General features: G+C 43.6%; 1 protein-coding gene across 19 annotated transcripts in view; it reads right to left on the bottom strand.

Moving 5' to 3' along the window:
* PPFIBP1 (PPFIB scaffold protein 1) overlaps window positions 1–26,582 on the bottom strand; it is a 162,015-nt gene that overhangs the window by 128,427 nt on the left and 7,006 nt on the right. For 2 of the 19 annotated variants that reach the window (XM_075899110.1, XM_075899065.1), the window contains exon 2: window positions 8,195–8,250. The exons of the other annotated variants lie outside the window; for them this stretch is intronic. The gene's annotated coding sequence lies outside the window, so the exon portion shown is untranslated. The remainder of the gene's footprint in view (window positions 1–8,194; window positions 8,251–26,582) is intronic. 19 annotated transcript variants of the gene reach the window in all.

The following is a 26,582-nucleotide window of genomic DNA, read 5'->3' as shown; positions in this document are numbered from 1 at the left end:
TTCTACTGTTTAAATTGAATTAGTTTAACTAAAAAAAACTTACTGAGACTTTTAGCCCTTAGAGGGGTAGCCATGTTAGTCTGTAACTTAAAAAACAACGAGGAGTAGCGCACTCTCTCTCCCCCTCTCCACACACACACCGAAAATCATGAGCTTTGGGTTTTTTCCTATGAGAGCTTATGATACTGTATATATTATTTGTTAGAGCCACAGGACTACTTGTTGCTATTAAGGGTTAGATTTTGACAGATGCTTGATGGAAGAACACAGGGAACTTCCTTAATCACTTATATAAGGACCAGTGACAGTCATAACCCATTCACTGAGGAATTACTCTCTTCACAGCCCTTAGGATGCGTGTCACTCCCATGTGCCAAGTACGCCACATGCAAAGGCATGAAGGAAGCAGGTTGCACCATCCTAAGAAACATCCAATTAGCACATCTCCCACCCTCAAGCAACAAGAATTACAATCCAGCCCTTAAAATACTACAGTGCAATTTATTGTGGTAGACAGCCCTTCAGAGACGGAAATAGCCTAATGCTTTAGTGACAATAACAAATCCTAGAGAAGAGGAATGTGTTTTGAGGGCAGAACTTCCATTAATGCAGAAGGATCCCAAAGATCTTTACAAGTTTATATTAAGAAGTTATTCAAGATTCACTTAATCTGGTGCTGAAATGCAGCCACTGCCAGCACCACACTTGTGACCCTGTGGAACCGTTATGGGCAGCAAATGAAAATGACAGCAGCCAACTGCAACTAATAGGGAAATTTTAGGTAAGCAGAATGCACACAAGTTATTTCAAAAACAATGGAGCAGACCTGCAGCATCTTAGAGACTAATCAAAATATATAGTATCGTGAGCAAAACCTCACAACAGTGAGGTTCACAGTGTGTTTTTGACAATCGCCATTAAAACTTTGAAGGCCACAAGCTCTCAGTGTAATTTCACGTCTCCTCCAAAAGACACCACACTCCCTGTGATGATGCCTTTCATATTATTTATGGAAATACACTTATGAATATGCATTGATGGAAGATACTTTATGCAAAACACTCCTTATAAAGGCAGCAGTTCCCAACCTTTTCCAGATGGGGACCTATTCTGACAATTCAGGAAGACTTGGTGACCAAAGGCAATTCAAAAACAGGGGGAAGAGGAAGGGCAGAGCCACCTGGGGAAGACACTTGGCAACCCTTTTGAAATGTAATGACGACCCATATTTAGAAGGTATCATTTAAATAGTTACCATTTGCTCAAGATGTATATTCTATTTGTGTGCATCTATCATTCCTGTATTTGAAGTTAAAAATAAGAAGTACAAAACCTGCTCTACTAATCTAGACATGCTATGTGAGGGCTATTAAGGGTACTCCAGAAACTTTAGGGCTCATGGATAGGGACAGTGACCTGTAAATTGACTTGTTTTCCTATGAACCAGCCAATAGGGGCTCAAGACATGGGTTTAGGTCACCTAATGATGGAACCCGTCTTGGACATAGTATTTTTCCACTGAAAGAGTGAAAAAGTGTAAACCGAATACAATGGATTCTCACTGAGGGCAAAATCTATATACAAAAGGCTGGAAGCCAAACAACAGGGACTGCTGCCAGATGCCACAACACTGGAGCTTATCACCCAAGATGACTGCTGAAAACACCTAAAACTGAACAGGGGGAAGGTTGAGCCCAGGATGGGAGGCTTTCTAGTCTGGGGTGGGAAGGGTAATGGTTAGAACTACTGTTAGGGTAACAACATTTATTAGTATATCAGGCTTAGCTAACATGTTTTGTTTTATTTTGTTTATCTTGCTCTGTTTCAGTTTTATACAGAGCCAGATGGATTTATCTGAGATTCTGGTCCCACCAGGCTGTGCACCTGGATGCCATAGCAAGTCCCTTTGACTGAGCCTTTCCAGAGTTGAGCAGATCTCAGTGTGTTACTCTGCCGTGGGCTGTGACTTCCTCTCTGGGCCAGTCTGGAGGGGGCCAGATGGCCTGGCTCAGCAGGACAGAGATGTAGGGAGCCCCCCCCAAAAGGCAAGTAGATGGGCCCAGTCGTATTTTAAGCACATCCAGTGACAGCCTCAAAGGAGTCTCTGTCACCAAACCTGTCACACTGCCCCCGTTTCCAGCTGGGAGGAAAGTTGTGTTTACAAGTCCTAAAAGATGCAGTGGTTCCAAGGTGCCGATTTAAAGAAGGAAGGTGACTCAATAGCCTTGAAGAAGGGAAGAGACTGTCAGACTGGTCAGCACAAAGGAGCAAGCCACAATCTTAAGTGCGGGAGCTAGAAGCGGAGGGCGTGCTGCAGCACCCCCAGCTTCCCACAGGCCTCCACACCCGGCCTTGCGCTAGGGGTCCTGCTGCCAGCACTGAATGCAGGCTCCAGTCATGGCCCTGCATATGGACTGCCAGCTTGGGGTCCAGGATGCCAGCCCCGCTCCTGGGATCCTGGCTGCCAGCCACAGGCTCAGCCCCCACCTTATCTGGGTCCCCACTCTTAGAGAGAGAGCCCTGCATCCAGCCCCAGCTCGGAGGGGAGGGAAGGGGGAGGCTGGCTTTTAGCACCCCCACTATTACAAAAGTTCCAGTGTCAATGTCCACAAGCACCGTTACTTGCAGGAAGGAGAAAACAGAAGAATAGGGAAAGCACAGAGAAGAATAGTGTAAGGCCCTCCAGAGCTCGCAAATGGAGTCAGCAATTTTGAACTGACTACTGCAAAGTTAGCTTCTTTACTAGCAGCTCTTCTCCTTCTAGTGGAGAAAGATAAATCCTTTTTTTTCCATTAAAAATACTAGGGGGCTGTGCTCCCTGCGCTTGCCGACCCCCCTCTTGCGGATGGCAGGCAACCCCGGGTCTCCCCTGCCCAGCCGCCAGGCATCTCTTCTCCCGCTGCCACCCCGGCCCCCATTCTCCCCCTTCCCATCACTCCAGCCCAGGCCCCTTCTTTTGCCCTGCTCCCCCTTCCCCCGTGATCCAGAGTCCCTTCCTCCCAGCCGCCGCCAGCCCCCCACCCCTCCCCAGCACACCAGGCCTGGCTCTAACCCTGGCGGCTGAGATAGTGTAGAGGTATCTGCCCACCCTGCATGGGGCACAGTGAGGTGCAGGGAGTGCTGTGTGCACTCCACACTCCAGGGCACTGCAGCCTGCTGACGTGGGGAAAGCAGCGGTACGGGAGGGCGCTGTCCTGGCCTCTCCCCTGTGTGGTCCTGCCTGCACTGCTCACCGCCCCATCCCTGCTCAGAGCCCAGGGCTGCCCTCCCACCCGCAGGGAGCCAAAGGAAAGTTGCAGACAGGTCAGTGCGGCGGTTCCCCCAGGATGCTTGGGGTTTCTTTGGCAGTCGCTGTAAGTGCAGCTGTTGGGGAGGGGGTGAGTCACCATGGGTGCAGTCGGGCACTGCCCTCCGGCTCCCCAAGAGCCTGGTGGCGGGGGAGCCCCCCAAGAGCCCACTGCTGGCGCATAAGCTCAGCTGGGACCCCGCTCCTAGCGCCTGTCCCCAGATTGCTGTTCCAAGCACCGTACCCTTCCCCCCGTCTGTCATGGCTGAGATGTGGGGTCTGCAGGCTGCTGTGCAGTGTTTCTTGGCATTGAAAGCCCTGTGGGGTGGGAGTGGAGGAAGGTGAGCAGGGGCTCAGTTTGAAACAGCAATTCTAAGTGGTGAGGGGAAGCAGCGATGAGAGGGAGGAAGGAGGCGGGACGCAGAGTGACGTGATGATGTCACTGTCATCCTGCAGGAAAAACTTTTTTTAATGTACAGAGAGTGTCACCAACTGGCAGTTCCACAATTTTTTCCCCCAGGGTCACTTCTCCAAGTCAGCTGGGGATCTGCAAGCTGCTAAGCCACCTTCTGCTGCAGCATGAAATCAGTGAGATTTAAAACTTACCATAGCCTAGAGACTACCCTGCTCACTGCACAAAAGCAATCCTCGTGCCTACTGAAGCTATACAGTTTGTTATAATGTATTTTCCCCCTCTCTGCCTGCAGCACAATTTCTCATTCAAAGGGTTTTTGTAGAGCTCCTTTATTTGAGAAAAATGTGCCATCAAGGAATAGAGGGTTTCCGCCGCCCCCGCCCTCACAATATAATTATGCCAAAGAAATGCTTAGGAACAAACTATTTTGTTAGTAGCCTGGTTCATGGCTCAACTTCAGGGAATAGGTTTCCAGTGTAGATTTTTTTTTTGTTGGTAAGTGTACCCATATACAGTGGGTCATTATAAAAGAATGTCACATAAAACTTCCCTTTTTATGAAGCAGGACTTGTGGAAAAATAGATTCAACCATTTAAGACTTACGCCCTTGACTTTATTTCCAGCAATTCCCTGAAAAAAATCCTGCTGAATTCAAAGGCTTGTCTAACCTAAAGGTCACATTGGTATAAATTTATGTTGCTCAATAGGGGGAATAAGCCACCTCTGTAGAGGGATACATGTTGCATGGCCCTACACGCAGGTGTGAACAGCAGTATGCCAGCAGGAGAGCTCCCACCAAATTAGCTACTGCTACTCATGGAGGTGGTTTTATTCTACCAACACAAGAGCTCTCTCCGGCCAGCATGGAGCATCTTCACCAGATGCACCACAGAGGTGCATCTGCAAGCCATGCAGGGTGCACTAACCTAAAAGCATGGCCAGGGCAAAGCAAGAACATTTTGGAGTTGAATTCTGCACTCATACATCAAGGATAACTCTGCTGAGGTAAATGGAGTTACAGCTGTGCAAAACCAGCATAAGAAAAACAAAGTCTGTCTAAAGATGCTCTGATAGAGGTCAATAGTCCGACAACTATGCAGGATGGTCTCCTTTTCCATCCACGCAAACTTTTCAGAGACACAGTGATACTAACTGATACTTAAGTTGCAGGGTGGTTTTGTGTACTGCATTTGGATTGGGGAACCATGAACACTTCTAACTCACTCGCCCACTCTTCATTTTGTTTTATGGCACCCAGGTAAGGATATTTGAAGTCATTTAAGAGCCAACAGTTACCTGAAGCAGGACTCTCAGCCAAGAGAAGTAATTGTGGTAAATACGGTTACTGGGAAATGCTGAGTTTCAGAGGGACACTTAAGAGCATCTGTACACACAAGATACTGAATCTACATGACGGCCAGGCACAGATGCTCCTAAGGGCAGGCACAGTGTTAAAGGACTCTGTATCCTCCTTTGAAAAATATTGTGCAAACAAAGTGCTACATCAGTGCTAATTATTATTTCTTACTAAGGCTGGGCCTAACTCACAAAAGCTATACTGTATGGCTGTGTCTACACTGACATCCCTTTCCGGAAAAGGGATGCTAATGTAGCACTTTGGAATAGGCAAATCCGCGGGAGATTTAAATATCCCCCGCGGTATTTGCATTAACATGGTTGCTGCTTTTTTCCGGCTTGGAGATAAGCCAGAGAAAAGCGCCAGTCTAGACGTGATTCTCCGGAAAATAAAGCCTTTTCCGGAGGATCTCTTTAGGAATAAGAGATCCTCCGGAAAAGGCTTTATTTTCTGGAGAATCACGTCTAGACTGGCACTTTTCTCCGGCTTTTCCCCAAGCCGGAAAAAAGCAGCAGCCATGTTAATGCAAATGCCGCAGAAGATATTTAAATCCCCCGCGGATTTGTCTATTCCAACGTGCTACATTAGCATCCCTTTTCCGGAAGGGATGCCAGTGTAGACGTAGCCCATATGAATCTGAACTTCCCTGTGGCTCAAAACTAAAAGTTTCAGTCTTGGCCCAATGATTTCCTACCAGATACACAGGCATGAAACTTGCATCTCTCCATGTCAGCACATGCACATAATTACATATATACCTAACAGCTTTACCTGTTTAAAGTCATTTGTTCCCCCAAAAGGAAGCAGGAAGTGAATAACTGTAGACCCCAGGAAGCACAGCAAATTTACATAAGGAGGTTTGCAAAGTGCAAAATTCTACCCAAGCACCTAACAGGCGAAGAAAGATTCTTCTTCAATACAAGCTTATGTGTCTGTCCATTCCCAACAAGAGCTATCCTATTCAGCAATGGACTCTTATCACCACGGAGGTGCAAGGAAATCTGATTGTTCTATAGTAATGGCTAGTGAGTTCATTCAATATCCAAAAGCTAAATTTTTTCCAGATATTAAATCATAGCTTGTGGGCTATTTAAAGATGTCTGCAAATTCTAAGCTACAAAGGTACTTCTACTAAATCCCTTTTTGATACAGGTCAAAGCTTCTGTGCTGAGATGGGTAAAATCAGCTTTGTGAAGAATCAACTAAAATCAATCCCACATGCAAAGACCAGAAACACTTCTGAAGATCGAATGTGGTAAAATCAATCTTCAGAATATCTTGAAAGGGTTCACCGTCTGTTAACATAAGAACAGCCATACTGGGTCAGACAAAAGGTCCATCTAGCCCTGTGTCCTGTTTGCCAACAGATGCCCCAGAGACAGGAAACAACAGGTAATCATCACATGATCCCTCCCCTGTCATCCATTTCCAGACAAACAGAGGCTAGGGACACCATTCCTGCCCAGAGTGTGACCTTTGGTTTTCACTCTCTTCTGTTCCTAGTCATAATATCATGATAGCTTGTACACATCTAGCTGGAACAAAGTATTGGGTCAGACTTGCAGCAAATTGGGGATTGTGGCATGCACTTTTCCATTGACCAAGCGCATGTTTTGAAGCCAGCTAAACAGCAAAAGAAAGCCTGTGTTGATGTGTGACACAGGAAAGATCTGGAAAGTCTCAAACTAGCTCAGCAATGGATTCTGAGAGCATTCATCAATAACCATGTGTTTTCCCCTTTCAAACAAAATGGGGCCAATTCTGAGCACACTCACACAAGCTTTACAATAGGGCAACTCCACTGAATAAATTCTGAATTCATACAGGTTTAAGTCAAATCTTAGTCCTGTAGGGTCCCATTCGGTCTGCAATGTGGCATGCAACAAGTGCAGAGAAGGTGCTAGTTGAAAGATTTCTCCCCCAATCTGAAGTTTTTCAAAATCCTCCAATGGGTCAGATCTAGACTTTCTATGGTGGGGGTTGAGAGTTCCAGCACATGAGGTCCAGGCAGCTGCATGCACATTCCTACTGCTCCAGTTCACTTACCCACCAGGGATGTTATACTCCCTAGAGGAACCATTAGTACTAGGGACCTGGGAAAGGGCAGAAGGTGGCTGTACAATGATAGGTAACAAACACCCGCTTTAGAGCCATGTACAAGAAAGCCAGAATTTGGTCCATATGAGAAACTGAGGAAGAGAGTGTCTGCCACATTTTGCTCCATTCGTGACACTCAAATGGCATAAAAGAGGCAGAGACTAGCTACATCCCCCTGACCTGACAGGAAGGTGGCAAAGACTAGCCACCTTCCCGGTAACTTCTTATGCAAATAGCTGCCAAAGTCAGGAAGCAGGTATGGCTGGGTACACCTCAGCTGGCAAATGATCTCTTGGGGACTACTGAGCCATCTGATGCAGGTTAGAGGATTCTGGACACAATCAGGGAGCTATAACCTGCTCCTTGTCAACCCCTCTCTCTGCTTTGAGCAGAGATTATCTGGACTCATATCTGCACAATCAAAAATTAAAGTTCCATACAATAGTATAACTACAAGAGCTGGGGACTGCAGTTCTGGCAAAGTGCAGCACTTCTTGGAAAACAGAGTCAGGCAAAATGCAAAAGAACTGACATACAAAAGGCCTGAGATCAGTACCATTTGTCTCACAAATACTCTCCAATAGCCATTTGATTACATCACACTATTTTCCTATCTACTAAAAGGTCAAACTGTATTTTTTTTTATTTTATGATTTCCCTCTAATGAAACATTTTTCTGATGCCAAGAAAAAGTATAATGAGACTTATTTGTCCTGTAAGATACTGTGGCAGCAAAAAGAAATCATTGTTTTCATAATCACTTGAAAAAAAGTGAATAAGGAGCCAAAATTATTAGCACAGGGAACAGAAAACAAACACGAAAAGGGCCATTGAAGGAATATATTCCAGGAGCTTTTTCAAATAATTTAGGAAAATACCATGGACTGCAGATATACTTCCCATGAGCTATAACATCAGGTAGATTTTTTTAAGTCATTGAATCTGAATGGCCTATTACACCCAGAGGACATAAACTCTGTAGCAAAACAGAGTACTGCACTTTGAAATGTTGCATTTGAATATACAGACACACACACACCTGGATTTGAGTGATTGTCCTTTTTTATGGAGCAGGAGTAGTTAACTGCTGATAATCTGCAAAGCAATTAAAAAAAAAGGCAGATGATCAAACTTCTCAATGTAAGCATGATTGTGAAACAGTGACTCTGAGTTTCTAAAAGAAGCGGATGATGGGACTCCCCACTCCTCTCCCAAAGCCAGAGAGGGAACCCAGAAGTCCTGATGACTCCCTCTAACTCACCAGATCCCACTCTTTCAACCAAGGATCGAACCTGGGAGGCCTGACTACCAACCCCATGCTCTAACTACTAGACATCACTTCCCACTCAGAGCTAGGGACAGATGCAGCTCACACCAAAATAGACTAGCATTCAAGATGGGCCAGAGAAGGGGAGGGGGAGAGAAAAGAGCATTTATACAGGCACAAAATAAAAAAGGAAACAGAAAGAATAGTAGAATTCTACTCAATCTCACACAGTAGCATTATTGAAAGACTTAACCAAATTACGTTCTAGAATATTCCAGCTACAAAAAAGTTAATGAATGATGCAAGGCGTTATAACATATAATGCAGTCTATAATATAAACTACCCAGAGATTACTTAGTGAATTACTGAAATGCAACCATTTCAAGATTGAGACGGAGGAACTGTTTAACGTTGTACAGCAAACCACTATGATAAGATAAGAGAATGATAAAAAAATGTTAAATTGCTGTAGATTTAGCTCAACAGACTAATGAACTGAGGGCTTGGCATCACTGCCAAATTGTAACTTGAATATTGCCCCTCAGGCCTAGTCTACACTATCTCCTTTCCCTACCCCATATAACCTACGCAAATAGCATAGCTGAATTCGACATATTTACTGTGGTGTCTTCCACACAGGAAGGTTGCCTGGGCTGCTCTCCTGCTGACTCCGGCTACTCTTCTCATTCTGGTGGAGTACCGGAGCCGATGGGAGAGCATTGTGAGGTCGATTTATTGGGTCTAAATGGACATGATAGATTGACCACTGGTGGTGCGGTAGTGTAGTGGAAGACAAGCACTAACTTAACCTCCATCCACACACAAAAACCCTGAACTCAAGAGCCACAGTATTTTTACTCAAGGTGGTCAGCTCATCAGAGACATAGGCTCAAAATAATGCTCAAATAAATCAACTTGCCCTATGCTAAACAAAGACATTCTGCAGCACAGACACAAGCTACTGCCACACTTGAGTAGTGCTAGTTTTCTAAAGGCTCTTTACAATCCATCACCCTCCCATGCCCACAAAGGATAAATTCTCCTACAACATCCCGTGAAAGAATGCATAGAGCAGCACATCTTACTGCAGCTCTAATCATCATAGCATGTGGTCCCAACAGCCTTAGCACTACACATGAGGGTTGGGCCTGTGTGGACACAGAGATTCAAGAGTGATACTGGACCTCTCTCAGGAGAGGTAGGCTAATTCAAAAGGTGTAACAAGTGTAAAAAAAACAAACACTCAAATTAACTCTGCAGTGAAGACACACGCTAGCCAGAATATAGCCAGGAATCCAAGGTAACAACTTTACTCTTGTTAAAAGCAATGTGGAATTTTTAATAAGTGGCTAGGACCTCAGTTCTCACCCATCTGAAAGACAGCAGGCTATCAAACCTGGCAAGCATTAGCTCATTTTTTCCCATGATTACCTTGTCTGACAGCCCATTTTTCATAAACATTCACATGTTGTTGGGTGAGGCCATGGAAATACACTGTTTAAATTTATTTTTTACAGAAATATATATATTAGGGCTATCAGTTAAAACGACTGAGTTAATTTTAATTAATTTGTTTTGAGTTAATTGCAGTTAATTATTAATTCCAGTTTTAATCACTCTGTTAAACAATAATGGACTTTTTATAAATAATGTTGGATGTTCTTTACACTTTCAAATATATTGATTTTAGTTAACACTCAGAATACAAAGTGTACAGTGCTCACCAGATATTATTTTTATTACAAGTATTTGCACAGTAAAAATACAAAAGAAACAGTATTTTTCAATTCACCTCCTACAAGTTCTGCAATGAAATTCTTTTTAATATGAAAGTGCATTTTACAAATATAGAATGTATTTGTAGAACCAAACTTCAAAACCAAAACCAAATGTAAAACCTTAGAGCCTACAAGTCCACCAAGTCCTACTATTTCTTCAGACAAATGCTAAGACAAACCAGTGCTTTTTTTGTGATGATACACCCCAGGACATCATACCGGCACCTATTTTCCCTGCATAACTTAAATGAATTGAATTCCCCTTTGGCATACTGGCACCTCTTTTCCTGGGGCGGCTGGGCTCCTGACAGAAAGGGGGCTCTTAAAGGGCATTTCGTCCCCCAGGGTTTCCTCCTCCCCCTCCCAACAACTTTCCCCTGGAGTACCGGCACCTTTTTCCTTACAAAAAAAAGCACTGTAAATGACCAAATGACAGACAGCAAAAAAACAAGCAAAAAGGAACAGCACTTTTATTTCTCTTTTTTCTTAAAAAGAGATACATGGAATCAGCTGTAGGACAGAAGAGTTTGAAGGAAACACGAGGGAATCAGTCTCTGTGTATATGGCTGCAAAATGCATTATATCAGTAAGTAGTTGTCTTCATTGAGAGCCAGATTAGACTTACAAACAAACATAGAATCTTCTTATGTTGTGACCCAGTCTGCAGTACATTTGATATGGTGTTTAATTTTGGTGAAAAGAACTGATACCAATTTAACAAAAACCAAATCCTGATTCAGATAAGAACATGCGTGTCAAGTTTAAGCCTGGGGCCAAACACATTTTTGTGTTCAGTGCTCACCCTGTATCCAACTAAATGTTAAGTTAAATAACATCATAGACTCAGTTCAAGACCTGCTTATAAACCCTCTCTCCAGCTTTTGTAGGTATGGGATTTATCATAACATGGAGATTCCTTCAATGGGAAGAGGAGAAGGCCCATTGGGGGGAGTAGGGAGAGCGAATAATCAAGTGAGCACAACTCAAGTTAACACAGGTTCCGATCAGGAATACCTAAAATGCTAAGAATGAGTGCTACAGGCACCAAGCCAATGGCGGAAGGTCTCCTTGGAAAGGCATAACTAAAATGAGTATGTTTTCCTTTCTCTTTCAGGCAGCTCATCTCCTCTGGCTTGATAAGCCAGAGGCATTTATTATCTTGGGCTCTTGACTCGCACTAGATTCATTCATAGGCAAGAGCAGCATGCAGTAAATTGACAAACATTAATAGAAATGGGGACATGGAATTAATCTTACCAGAGGGAGCATTCTGTGTAAATGCTGCACGTTATAGATTGATGTTGGGGGACAGGGGCCTGCTCTTCTTCCCAAGTTCCGTGTTACGTAGATGGCAGTATAAATGTACCCAGTGCTCTGAGTAAAAGTTAACAGACCTGCCCGAACCACTTATTATCATAAGTCCCAAACCTGAAAGTTGATTCTAGTGGGAATCCACCTGAACTAAATAAACTCAAGGTCTAAATGAAGATGCGACCTGGGTGACAACAATGAGATGATGTGGTAGCTTGGATTAATAATTCACATATGCCGAGCTATGGCTTTTATAAAGAGTTAACAACATTAGACTTAAAAAGCCTAAATGTGTTTCAGCTGAAGAAATGGGCTACAAGCACCACAGTGCCCAGTTATACAATTTCTGGTGATGATTTAGTACAAGCTCAGAGGGGAACGTGTGTGTGGTGACTGGCTACCACCATTCCCTGTGGCACCAAGATGGGAAAACTCCTATGAATACCTCCTGATTGGCCAGGCCTAACCCTGCCCACTTCGAGACCCCTGATGAGATCCCAGGTCGCAGTGCTGGCTGTCCCTACTTGGTCCTCGTCCTGGTTTATATTTTTATACTAACTCCAGCATGAATTCGATTGGCCATAAGGTGAGTCTTCACCACTTGAAGGGTTCTGCTCTGCCGAGCTGATTCCACCAGACCCTCTTCCCTTCCCCTAATGCTAGGAGCGGGGGAGGAGAGGAAGGCATCTGGCATAGGAACCGGCTCCACCAACCTTACACCAGCCAAGAGTTCCCCTCCCTCTACCAGAAGAATTCTCAGCTGGCCCCTTATGGCTCACCCTGAGCACCACCACGGGAACAGAACCATGTCCATCTTCTCTAAGATGCTCTGAGACCCACCCATTTTCCTGGTATTCACTTTTCTTCCTCATGCTCCAACATTGTAGCATGCGCATGGAGAAGCATGAGTTTCCAAAAGCCAGTTATGTATCCTGTGGCACATGTGGCTTATAGCTAACCAATAAGCGTTTCCGCCAGGCCTGCCCTACCAGCTTTACTTTACTATCCAGCCCATCCCTTTAGCTCTTTTGTTTAGTTGCTTCAGAGATAATGGGTACATTGAAGTAGGGTATTGAGCCTTTATTTTTGTAAACTAGAGTAGTTACGTGAAGTAGTTCACCTAATCTCTTTACACAATGCCTACACAATCAACTTTATGAGCAGACTTGTCTCAAAAACTGCATAAAGATCAACTCACTTTTCCTCATTTTCCATGTACTTTAAATTATGCAACACGATAAATGTGTACTATAACACTGGATCTACCGTGCAATAAATAATGGAAATTGGATTTCACCTGACACATGGTTATCCATTGGCTCTGCTAGAGACTTGGAGAACCTCTCCCTGTCTTTTTACTTTACTATCTAGTGCTTATACGGTGTGGTTAACATATATGGGTTTTAGATATTCACAAGGCCTCTGCTCCAGAGAGGTTACCATCTAAATCAGACAATAGTTACACAAAAAAGGCCACAACATAACTGGTTGGGATGGGTTGTATATTTGTCTTCTGAATTTGACATTAAAACCCCCACATTCTATTTATATTGTGAAGAGACTAAGATAAAGTAGTAGGCGGTAAAGCATATACAATGCACAACTGGATGGCATTTAGATACTATAGTGATCTGCTAAGTGCAAGAACCTAGACAGGATACAATATGTATAAGAGGAGGGGTGGACAGCAAAGAAGCAGCAACAATCAGATATGTGAAGGGATGAAAAAAAGTGAGCGCCTTTCCCAGATGTAGAGAGTGGTTTGAAGGGGGGGGGGGGGGGAAGAGAGAGAAGTAGTGCCACAATGCAGATAGGAGGAGATTATGGGTTTGCTAAAGCAGATAGAGTTGGTAAAGAGTGGTAGGAAACTAGGGCAGAGATGTTGGCAGGGGTGTCACTGTGCAGCACATCTGAACTTCAAGTAAAATGGAACAAAGCCGGGAAAGGGTTTCTGTAGGAGCTGGTAACAATCAGAATGCTAGGCCCAGAACACAGGAGAGCATTTTAGTGGGACAATACTGAACTGAGCAGAATGGGGAGAAGCAGGCAGAGGAGAGGAGTGCAGACCAGATTACAGCAATGCAGGGCTTGGAGCAGAGCTTTGGTAGTTCGAGGAGGGGAACTGGATTACAAGCTGCATTTCTATAATTCACTAGTCTCAATGTTCCATGAAAGCAAGTAATTTCTCAAATTCTTCTTCCACAACAGACTAATCATCAGAGTTTAAGTTATTTCTTAAAATTACAAAAATTTCCACATGCACAATATTGGGCAATAGATTACAGCTGTGTATCAGATATGCAGACTGGAAGAAAACACTCATTTATTCTTTTGATTTAAATGACAAACAAATAGTGCCTGTGTATAAGCTCTAGGTGCCCTGACAACTACACTTACAATCAATTCAAACATCACCCAGCAACCCAACATAATGATAAAAATCAGAAAGCCAGACAGCAAACAGAACCCCAAACTCCATCACACTCTTCCACCCAAGGCCCAAGCTTGCAGTTCACATCACAAGCCCTAATAAGCGGCTTTTTGCACAGTGCCCTAAACATTAACACGTGGGCTATTCCATACTGTACATATTAAGTGATGACAACATTGGTTCTAGCACCACAAATGTGTATTGCCGTTTTAGAACAAAGACGACAAAGTAAACTCCAGCCCCCATTGAAATCAACGTCAAAACTTCCATTGGCTTTTGTCGGGCCAGGATTTCAGCCTTCATTGAGTTCCAGAGCAGCTTACAGTACAAGTGCCGGGTTCTGATTTTTCCACAGCACCTTCTCAACAACCTAGGATTTAAGTGGAGCACCTCTGGAAACAATGTACTTTTCAGGGTGACTAAAGCCAGAGGTTCAAGCAGGATATTGACAAGAAAAAGAAAACAAGTAGCAGACTATCCAGACACTCCAAACCTGGCTCTCTTCAGTTTTTCAACTGTTGAAGAACAAATCTCGCAGCTATTATACAGGAACACTCCCACATTAGAGCTAAATGTAGACTCTACACCACCTTAATAAAGTGGCAGTCACAAAAGAAGTTAATCTCCATCTAATAGCTGAAAAAAGATAAGAGAAAACCCAGACTCTACCCACTAGTGGTCACTGAATAACAACATGGCACTTGGTGGTAAAATATTACGTGCTCACCTTATATTTATAAAGTGACCACCTAATATTTTATCACCACGAGCCCAAGAGGCAGCTGCATAGAAGTGTTTCCTCTATTGAAAAGAGAGAGGCATTTTGAGATTTCTTAAGGAAAAGCATTCTTATAAGTTAAAACTACAGGTTGAACCTCTCTAAACCAGCAATATCAGACCATGAATGTTCCAGGACCAGAGAATCCCAGTGGATGGATGGCAGTTGGGATCCCTGAGGGAAGGCTGGGCAGCGGGATGCCAGCAGTGGGGCTGCCTAGCAGGGCCGGCTGGCAAGGCAGTGGGACCGGCGGAAGGTGGAGGTCGGCCAGGAGGCCGGGCCAGGACAGGGGAAGCAGTTTGCAGGGAGGCCACAAATGACCTCTCCTGATCCAGCAAAATCCATCATCTAGGACTGGTCAGGTCCCCAGGGTGCCGGATCAGGGAAGTCCAACCTGTATCATCATTCTGCCTTCTCCACATCATTTGTGTGTGTTTTTGAATAAAAATATAGACTAGGTCTACCTCTCAGAAAAGATTTTCAAGCTTTTATGTACTCCAATTTTTTTTTAAATACGCTGATGTACCACTACAGATAGGTGCACCAATGAGTATACCAGCTGGATTGAATGCAACATCCAAAGAAAATGTTATGTGCTTAATTAGTATATTTAAGCTATGTAATAAAGCAGATTAGGGAAATACAGTGAAGTCCATGAACGCCCTTTCAGAGGCATAAGAAATAGTTCTCCTAATTTGCATTCACATTAACCTAACAGTAAGACAGATCCCCTCTAGGTATTCGGTTACATCTATGCAATCCCAGTAAGGTGAATGGAACAGCACTGGTACAAAAGAGCACAAATAGGGCTCAAGCATGTGTGTTTTGTTGAGCTTATACACATATGATGGTACTATATTTCACTGAGAGTAAGATAACCTTTTAAAAGCAATGCAAAACAGCTGGACAAAGTTCTAAAATACAGCCTTCTAAATCAGTGTTTCCCAACGTTTTTTATACCAGGGACAGGCAAACCCATTCACAAATTTGCAGTGGACTGGCAACATTTGTGCATTTGTATATTCATTATGCAAATAACCAATGTGAATATGCAAATAAAACACTTCTTGTTTGCCAAAATATGTACCCTCCCTCCCCCCCCGTGTACTCTAACCCTGACCCCTGCTCCCCCCCACCCATATTATTTTATTCAGTTCCAGCTGCCAGAGTAGCTGCCCATCAGATGGAGCAGATTCCTGCCCCCTGCCACGCAGCAGGTTCCGTTCTCCCCCCCCCCCCCGCCCCACCTCAGCAGGCCTTGGCTTCCCCCACCACTCAGCTGTGGCAGGCCCCAACCTCCTCGTCAAGTGGCAGGCCCCAGCCCCTCTCCCAAGCAGGCCCCAGCTCCCCTGCCACACAGCCACAACAGGCCCCACCCTCCCTTCCCCCCCACTGGAGCAGGACTCAGCCACTCAGCATATGGCCATGGCACTGGCCCTGTCCCCAGCTGCTGGAATAGGCCCCAGCTGCTCACCATGCAGCCATGGCCTCACCCACCTCCAGCACTGTAGCCACTCTCCACATAGCCCCCTTAGCTGGGCTTGTAGCCAAGCTCCAGCCCTGCCCACCCGCTAGGGTTGCCAGGTGTCCGGTTTTGAACTGGACAGTCCAGTATTTGAGCTTTCTGTTCGGGAAACAAATTGAGAAAATAGAAATGTCTGGTATTTTCTACATAAGATGCAATGTAGATTGTGATGTAATGTCAAGTGTGTCTGGTATTTTTGCTGAAACCATCTGTCAACCCTACCCACCCCCCCACTCACAGTGCTGCTGCACGGTGAAGTGGGCAGAAGGGAATTCCCTTCTAGGGAACCCCAGCAGGCGGGACTAATCAAACGTTGGGGGCGTGGCCAGGCAATGTGCCATGGCCGGCCAGGCTAGGGTTAACAGGTTGGGAACGGCTGTTCTAAATGAAAAACAATCAGGGTCAGATTTATTTTGGGCACGTCTGATATACCCCCATTTCAGTTTTGCTTGTTGCACTTCTGTAAAGATTTCATCTCACATTAGTGCCAATAGCTTAGTATCAGCATGAGGTTTCAAGATAGGAATTATTCACTTTCATCTCACTCATTGCAGATTGACAGATTAAGTTAAATTAGACATGATGCACAAATTAAAGAGCACTAACGCTCACATGCTGGGAACTATTCAAACAGGAATAATTCAATTCCTTTGCCACAAAATTAGCTGGCACCTAATTATGTGCATTGCAAGGCATAACAGAGAGCTAAAAAGTCTTTTTAGACCTTGACTGAAATTTCACCCTATCAGATTGATAATCCAGGTGGAGTCCAACAGGAGTAGTTCATCCACCAAGAATTTAAATCCATTATTCCCTCATTTGCAATGATGCATTTTTTGCAGTACAGTAATTCCTCATTTAACACTATAGATATGTTTCAGAAAATGATCGTGTTAAGTGAAAACATGTTATGCAGGGTCAATTTTCCTATTGAAAATAATGGAAAAGGTGGGGGTTGCATTTCAAGCGGTGGTGTCTGCTGGGACCAGGACATAAGGTTGGGGGAGAAAGGGGACTGGGTTACAGCAGGGAGGGGAGGTGTTTGGCTCTGGGGAAGGGAAGCAGAGGGGAAGAGAGGGATTGGGTTGGGAGTATGTCCCTATGACAGGTCTGCTGGGACCCGCACTGAGTCCAGCGAGGGGAAGTCAGCAGCGAACCCTCCGCCACTTTGCAGGGAGGCAGGGGACAGTCGTGTAATTCAAAAAATGTTCCCTACAAAAAAATCGTGCTATCGCAAAAACATGTTAAGCAGGCACATGTTAAATGAGGAATTACTGTACAAAATTGAAGAAAGAGAAGCTGTTACCAATATATTTAATTGCACAAACTTGCAATAATTGCTTAACTACTGGAAATAATTTCAGGTATGTCCTGAAGGAATGTAAGGGATAATTGTGAGGTGCATCTCTTCCATGGGTATTGCACAAGTACTTTTCATATCACCATGAAGCCAGTTTGTTTTTTTATTCTTGCTGTATAACTACCTGGTGCTAGTTGATTTATTTACAAAATTCCTGTGAAGAGGAGGAAATGGAAGGCCTAAATCTCAAAAGGCCTCAGATGTGGGGGCTGAAGTGGGTTAGAGCTGTAATCACAGGAGTTGGGTGCTAGAAACTCAACGTACTCCTAGTATGGAATGGCCACATAAATGCAATAGAGCGGTTAGCACAACCAGCGTACAGTTCCTCTTCTATAGCCATCAAGCCTTGCCTATTGCCTTGGCATTCCACGTGTATATAACATGAAGATCAGAGGAGAATAGCCTCCTCCCAGGGTCCAAAACAAAATGCCACCCTCAACCAGGGCAGTTAGAAATGCACCTTGTCGAGCAAGGGAGTGCAGAGGGAGGACTGTGTGTGGTCATGTAGAACTGCCGCCAGTCTTGCTAATAGCTGCAGTACTGGTCTGAGGCGTGGTGCTCTGCAGGGCCTGCAAGGGTTCTAGCAGCATTGCTCGTGCTCATGTGGAACTCCAGTTGTTACCATCACTTTCAACATCCTTAGCAACTGCGTTGCAAACTAGAGAAGAGGGAAGGGAAATCCATTCCTATAGCTGGGAAATTATAGAATAAGAACCAAGGCAGTAGGGGAAGTTCCTACTACAGATAAGCTACTGCCTAGAACCATCAGCTCACTCATGACCTGCATGGGTGCCTCAGTTATGTCAGAAATCTGATCTAGCACAGTCACAAGTTCACAGACCTTGGCATATTGAGTAAAAAGATTTCCCCTTAAGTTGCTTCGACTTTCCCTGTGCATCACAGCCTAGTGGTGGATTATCAGCTGAGCCAAGCGACTCTGCCCTTACCCCTCCTTTCTGACAGATGAACTAGAATTATTTTGACAGGCTACACAGCAATCAGACCTTCAGTTATCAATTTTAATCACAGTGGGAGAATTCTGACATCCCTTCTATCATACTGATACCTTAGCCTGAGCTTTAGGACAGAAGAGTCTCTTTACACCTTAAATTATGGCCAACCAGCATGAAGAGCAATTATACAACTTTTCCATGTGTATGTCCTCATTCTGTGCCTTTTGGATAAGGATATGCAAAAATTAGGGATTCCGATCTAATTCCAAAAATATAGTGAAACTCTCACATACAGGACTCATAAGAGATTTTTTTTTCAACTTAGATAAAAAAGTTTCTCTCGCTTCCCAAAATATTTTTATAAATTCATTTCAGAATAATCACCCAACAATGGAGCTAAACCCACAGAATTACCTCTGTGGAACAACTCACTAAAGCTAGCAGGAAGTTTATTTGCACCACCCTTAGAACAACATCATTTGTTTTTTATCTCTGTGCTGCATGAACCATCTGAAGCCAAGTCAGCCATGCAAGTAACAAAGGAATGGTGAACAAGAAACTATGACTGCAGTGACATCTGCACTGTTAAGGTTAAACTCACTTAGAACACACTTTTTAAGTGACAGAAAGAACCGTGAAGCAGGTAGAGCAGTGTGAAGTAAAAGGTGGGCCAAAAGGGAGAAATTGAACAATCAGTTTTAAGCTCCCCGCAAAAAGCAGCTTTGGCTTGGTCTATACAGAGTTAGAGCAGCATAAATACTTATGGTCAGATTTGTGAAAAACCACATGCTTCTGACCAATGCACTTAATGGCAACACAGTCCTCAGGGCTCCTGTGAACACAGCAAATGTTACTAAGGTAGGTGGTATTCCTGCACCCACCAAGAGAAAAATCCCTTCCGTCAGCATAGGTTGAATCTACATTATGGTGCTATGCTAGGATAGCCTCCTTAGTATAAACATATCCTTTGAGTGGCGCTATACCTGTGGGGCTCTCTTTACACACAGGGTTGCCAGGTGTCCGGTACTGAACCAGACAGCTCGGTATTTGTGCCTTCCTTCCAGTTTAAAAAAAAAATCAGAAAATACCAGACATGTAAAATGTCCGGTATTTTCTATTTTTCTTGGCTCGGGCGTCCGACGGAAGGGCGGTTGGGACACATGGTGCAGCTCGGGCTGGTTGGGGCGGGGAGGATGGAGTGGGCTGGGAATTAAAGGAGCCGCAACTGTAATTTTTTTTTTTTTTTTTGTCTCAACAGAATTTTTTCCCTTTTTTTGGGGGGGGGGGGGGGAGAGGTGTCAGTATTTTTTGTTAAACCATCTGGCAACCCTATTTACACAACCATGTTTTAGACCTGGTAGCAGTGGATATGCTAGTGGAAACAGGAGACAGATGTTTTTCCCAGTAGCAAGAGCAGAACTATATGACAATTTTGAAAATGTCTATGCTATAGCTTCCCCGATTACTACAACCAATCCATACTTTCCTCTAGAACACTGTGTCAACTTTTTTTACAAAGTACCCTTTTAAAAAAAATTATAAGTACCCCCAGTACCTACAGTTTTCAGACACACACAATTTTTTTCTACCATTGCAACACATTTGTTTAAACAACTTAATTGTAGTCAGGGAGGGGAAGTAATGAAATTATTGGGTGTAAAAAGTACAAAAATAGTAAAGCGCTGTAAAACGTTAACAAAAATTTAGTTTGCTATAAATTTCAGATGTGTTGACGTACCCCCCCAGACTGCTCTCAAGTACCCCTAAGAGTACTCGTACCACTGGTTGAGAAACACTGCTCTAGAAGATGCTTTCAGCTAGAAGCTATGGCTGCCAACAGTGTACAGGCCGAAAGGAAACAACTTGTCACTGGGACACTAGAACAATTTGTATCATGGGGTCACCGAGAGCCATTGACCCAAACTGTAAACCCTGTACATGACAGAAACCACATTAAGCAGGGGGTGGAGTAGCACCACTAAAAATCCTAGATCCAGCCTCTGACTGTTGCCAGAAGGATGCAAGATAGAAATGTGTGTCCTTCTGCACTTGAGTGATCACCTCTAGGCTTCCCTCTGCCTTTGTCCAATGGCTGATGCCTGCATCAGCCCCAGGTTGAGAAAGAAAAAGAGGCCCATTGGATGACTGAAGCACATCTACTAAATTAAGAATGTAAGTTTACACCATTCTACCTTACATGAGCGTAGCTGTTAAATACTTCTGAACCTTGCCTGATGTTTCTCTGAACAAATATGGTGCTGTGACAGGTTAAACGAACTTCAGTTTGGTGAGACACAAACACTGCACGGTTTGGAAATCCACCTGTTGGGGCCCTGTCAAAATGAAAAGCAAAACAGATTTTCCACAGAGATTCAAATTAAAAATGCAAAAAGTTTCCTTTGTCTCACTTTTAAAATGGAATGCACCAAAAGCAGAGTTGTTGACTCGAGTCCCAAGACTTGAACTCGAGTCCGGCTTAAGTCTCCTTGGTGACTCAACTTGAGACTTGACTTGGGTTCATTGTTTGTGACTTGAGATTTGCTAATTTTGTTATATCAACTTGGTGAAAAAATTGTCAAAAAATGCCGATATTGATGGTTTGTACAAAAGTGACTTGACATTTTTTAAATTAAGACTGACTCGAAAGTGACTTTAGGGACTTGAGATTCGACTTGAGCCTTGAACTGTAGTGACTTGAGCCTCAACTTGGATTTAACAATGACAACTTGAAGACAACACTGACCAAAAGGATGGTTTTGTGCAGCCAAACTAAGTCCAGCGGAACAGCTACACTCCCTCCTTCCTGCAGGGGACTAATGCCTAGTCTGATTAACCAGGCTCCTCAGTATACCTACTTCTGGTCCATTAAGGCTAGAATCAGGGGAAATTACCATGGTATCCTCATTACCAAATTCTGTTCTGCTGGGAGTAGGGTACCCCACACATCACCATTTTGCATTTATCTTCTAAAATATACTAGCTATCTACAATTCATAGGTTCCCTGAAAATTCCTGGTTATGGTTGGTGCATTTTTTTTTATACTTTTCTCAAGACTCTTCAGTGGTTTGGGTAATAATCTGAGACTTAGAAGACATGGAATCAAAAAATCCCAACACCTCAAAGGCACTTATGAACATACAGAATGAGGAATTCACATTAGCTAAAGCTCATGTAGTCCCTCTCTCTGCCAGAAAAAAATCCTTGGAAATTTACTAGTGAATAGCCACCTATCCACAAAATGTTTAATATCAGCCTACAAAATTCTACAGCAGAACTGGGCCCTCTGTTAAACTATAGGTTGTTGAAGTAATTTCTATAGAAGTATTACAGAATGTGTCTCAGCAGCAGGAAATTTTTCCTGAGATGTCATCTAAACAGCAAGTCTCCCCAGGGAAAAGCATTCATTTCAATTATTAGAATCCTGCTTTGACTTATTTATCATACAATCTTAATTTAGCCCTGGAAACATCTTTATCTGTCAATTTTACTTCTCCATTTTCAGAAGCCTTCTGCTCCCAGTGAGCTTATATTTCCTTTTCTTACTCTCATCGCATTTTATTACAAACTCCCTTGGGTTTGGGCCATCCTAAACAATGGATCTGTAACGTGTAATGCTTACATATTTCAAATACCTGTAGAAGTGTGATATTTCTGCCTGATCCTCACATACCATTTAACCAAGATATATTTACAAGAGACAGACTGGAGCTGTATTATCCTAACTCTTCCAAACTTTGGGGAAGTTCAGCTCCAGTCTGCATAGATGTTTCTGACCCTTTAACTAACACTCACACTCACGGTTTCTGATCATCTTCAAACTTTAGGAAAATTCAACTGATGAGCCAAAGAGCAGCTTTTCAAGAAACTTAATCATTTCCTTTTAACTGGAATATGTTATGACAGACAACAAAACAAAGACATTTTGGAGGAAGCAGCAGTTCAGGGGTAAGTCACAGGACTGGGAGTCCGAGTGTGGGGCTCCATTTCCTGCTCTGTCACTGATCCTCTGTGAGACCTTCACCTCTCTTTGCAGCTGTTTCCACTCTCACCCATTGTCTGCCTTTTCTATTTAGGCAGTACGCTCTTTGAGGTATGGGCTGTATGTAAATACTGTGCCCAAAAGTTGGCTTGTAGGTGCTACTGTAATACAAAGAAGAAGAAAAAAAACAAGGGGCAAATCATCCCTGGGAATAAACATGCTTCATTCCCACGGACTTCAATGGTGCCTGCCTACACCAAGGATGGGATTTGGCTCTGAGGGTTCTGTAGCCTTTGTGGGTGCAATAGGATGGAATCGTTCCAGTTTTCTTCATTCATGCCGTTGAAAGGGTTTCTTTTTGCAGAGAGGAAAAGTGTACAGCTGAATGGAGTCAGCATTATCTCTGAATGTAGGTACTCTGACTGAACTCACCCACTACTCGTGCTGTTTTAAATCAAAACCATTTAGTCCAACAATAGCTGAAACATGTGACTGGTATAAAATTAAAATTCAAAATGACTTTGCACAGTACCGAGAACAGATGGGCAGCTACGTGTAAAGCCGTCAGACTCAGCAGAGTGCCACCCTTTCTGCTAGTACCAAAAACAACACTTTGCTAATTTGGTAAATGCATACATGTTCTTAATTTTATCCTTCTGTCATTCATACAAGGCACTGAAGGAGCAGGGCCTTCAAAATGAGAGTTTTTTAAAAAAAGAAATAAAATCATCTTGATATTGTGGAGTCTCCGGCTTAAATCACATTTAGTAGTTTCAATTCCCCTTTCACAAACTTTAAAATGTTTGATAAGCTTTTGGTAACAAGAACTTGCTTTCTCTTTTTATATTTGAAATGGAAATGGAAATGCATTTTCCAGTGGTGGTTACCTAAAAATTGACTAGCCAATAAGATACTTATGACCAACCATTACATAAGTACAAAGTTAGCCAAAATAAACTCCCCCTACAGCCCATAATCCATTTTACGGTCCCAACTTTTCCATCTCTCTGTTATTTGAATCAATTCTCTCATGAAAAACAGTTAAATAAAACTGTTCTCCCAAACCAGTGCCATAAGTCTTTGAAGATAACTCCTTGTCTTAAATCAGTATGTTTTTTAAAAACAACCTTTAAGTCCTATAATTAGATTCCTGTGTATGTCCTAAAATTCAGGTACTGTAGGTGGTTCATAAACATGATCCTCACACGCTAGTCTCCAATAAGACTAATAAGCCAACAATGACGGGGACAAGCATACACCCGTATCGATCAACATACAACTTTCCATCAGAAGTTTCTGTGGAGTTAATGGGACTGTTCCCATACGGACATTCATGTCAGGGCTGAAGGACCATGCCCAGTGTATGGATGTCAATGTTAATGTTACCCATCCATGCAATTTGCTGTTGTAAAGACAACAACCAAATTAAAAAAAAAAATCACAGCACTAACAATCAGGAGTTATGTAAACCACCACCGTTTTGTGGTCTGAGCAGAAGACTAAGAGTCAGGAAGTCTTGAGTTTAATACAAGCTGTGCAGCTGATTTCCTCTCTGGTCTTAGACAAATCATTCAAACTTCCTACCTCTCTCCCTATGTGATGAATGGGGATAATGATTATCTACATCCCAAGGATGTTTGTGGGGATTAATGTTTGTGGCATGAAGATGTAAAAGTGCTATACAAGCATTATTACTATTTGTTAGTAATAATATTTATCAATACTTTGTAATATTAGAACATTTTAAAAATAAAATGATCTGTCCACCATTTACACAGTTAACTCAAAAAAGTTTCTACCTAGGTAGGCACCTAAAATGAATATTCAGGGTCTTATAAGCTGCTTTCCCAGTTAGAAGCTGTGGCTACTTATTTAGGCGGACTTTGCTTTTGACATTTGGTTAGGACACAGAAAATAAAACTACAAGGGATCTACACAGTTATTTTCACTGCCCGATTCCCATGACTTAACATGTTGTGTAATCGTATTTGGGGTTCACATCACAAGAGGAAGTATTTAAGAAGTCACATTTGTGCTACAACTGAAAACCACAAACATTTATATTCACACGCACTCGTGTCTCAGACCCCAAACTAAAAGGACTCTACCATAAACCATAGAGAACACAAACTCCCATTGTACGTCCCCTCTCCATTCTGCAGTGCAGCAGAGAGAAAACTGTAGAAATGTCTTGAAAATGTTGTGGGTAGTGTTCAAGGGAAGATAATATTCCACTTTCTGCTGAGATAATACCTTCCATTCACTTGAGATGACTTTTCAAAGAGATGCAGATTCCAAGGCCAAAACGGACAACAATGATCATCTAGTCTAATGCCATAGAAATTCCCCCAAAATAATTCCTAAAGCAGGTCTTTCAGAATCCTGGCCTGATTTTAAAATCGTCAGTGATGGAGAATCCACCATTGGTAAGTTATTCCCACTGTTACATTTGTACACCTTATTTTCAGTCTGAATTTGTTTACCTTCAATTTCCAGCCTGTGGATGGATGTTATACCTTTCTCTGCTAAATTATAGAGCTAATCATTAAATTATTTGTTCCCCATGTAGGAACATACAGACTGTAATGAAGTTGCCCCTTACCCGTCTCTTTCTTGAGATAAATTGATGCTCCTTAAGTCAATCACTATTATGTAGATTTTCAAAAGCTTTTAATCGTACTTGGAAGTTCTTCTCTGAACCTCCTCCAATGTATCAACATCTTTCTTGAATTGCTGACATCAGAACAGGACACAGACTCCTAGTAGCAGTCCCTGCAGTGCCCAATACAGAGGTGCAATAATCTCTCTATGCCTACTGGAGATTAACTTGTGTATACATCTAAAGGCTGCATTAGCTCTTTTTGCCACAGCATCACCTTAGGAGCCTGAATTCAACTAATTATGTAACACAACCCAGACATCTTTTTCTGTCACTGCTTCATAGTCTATTTCCCCATCGTGTGAGCATGGCCTACACCAGAGGTCTCGCACTCAATTCAGCTTAGGGCCAGTGCCAGTCCTCAAATCCCCCTTGTGATCCAGTGGGCACCCTTCTCTGCCAGGGCTTGGAAGGGAGGGGGGGAAAATGTCTGGATGCATTTCTCCCACACCCTCGTTTCCCAGCCCCATCTGCCAGCCAGATGCACACTCCCTCCCTCTCTGCTGCATGTCCCCCAGCTCCACTTGCTGCCCCTTGAGCAACTTATGTTCTTCCCCCCGAGATCCTTGGCACCACCAGCAGTAGCACAACTTCTGGCTGCTAGATCTGTACCACTGCCAGCACGTGCCTGTGGCCTGGCAGAGGAGTGCGCAGAACCATCCTGTCCATAGGACAGTATGGGCCCCCACCCTGGGCCCTACAGCGGCCGCCCCAGCCAGCCTATGGACAGGATAGTCCGTATTCAGGTTAGTGGGAGCTGCAGGGAAGCAGAGCTACTCAGCAGCCAGCTCTGCTGCCATTTCCCAGCAAGCCTGCACAGGAGCTGGGCGCTCTGCTTCCTACCAACACGGTGAAGCGAAACAACCAGACTGGCCTGGCAGATGGTGGTGGAGCGGAGCAGAGGCTGCCACGTTGCTCCGCTTCCCTGCGGCTCCTGCCACCACAATAAATGCAAGGGGGGGGGGGAAGAGGCTGACCCCTGCTGCCACCCTGAAACAGGCTCCCAGTAGTCCCCGAGGCCACGTCCCTGGACTACACTCTTTGTGTCTAAAATATACATTTACAGTCACTCTATTAAAATGCTTGTGGCAAAGAGAGTGGAGTGTGCCAGGGATGGAGGAGAGGAACAGCTACTATGAAGCACGTCCTACCTAGAAAAGATGGTTCTGCTTAAAGCTGAGGAAGTCCTAAAGCAGGTTTAAATCCCTCCACATTGAGAAGAACCACAGGGTTTAACAGGTAGCAAGCACAGAAGGCAGTGTTGCTGCAGAGGAACGCTTCCCATCATGAGAGAAATGTGGAGGAGCAGTTGTCTTGATGAGGAACCACAGAATTTGAGTTACAAATTTTCAGCTAGTTAAGGACTTGCCTTTCAGCGTTGGCA

The sequence above is a fragment of the Pelodiscus sinensis genome, chromosome 1 (genome assembly GCF_049634645.1).
Source record: "Pelodiscus sinensis isolate JC-2024 chromosome 1, ASM4963464v1, whole genome shotgun sequence".
Classification (NCBI taxonomy): Eukaryota; Metazoa; Chordata; order Testudines; family Trionychidae; genus Pelodiscus; species Pelodiscus sinensis.
Note: the sequence above shows the minus strand (reverse complement) of the source record. Positions and strands in the feature narration are given on the sequence as shown.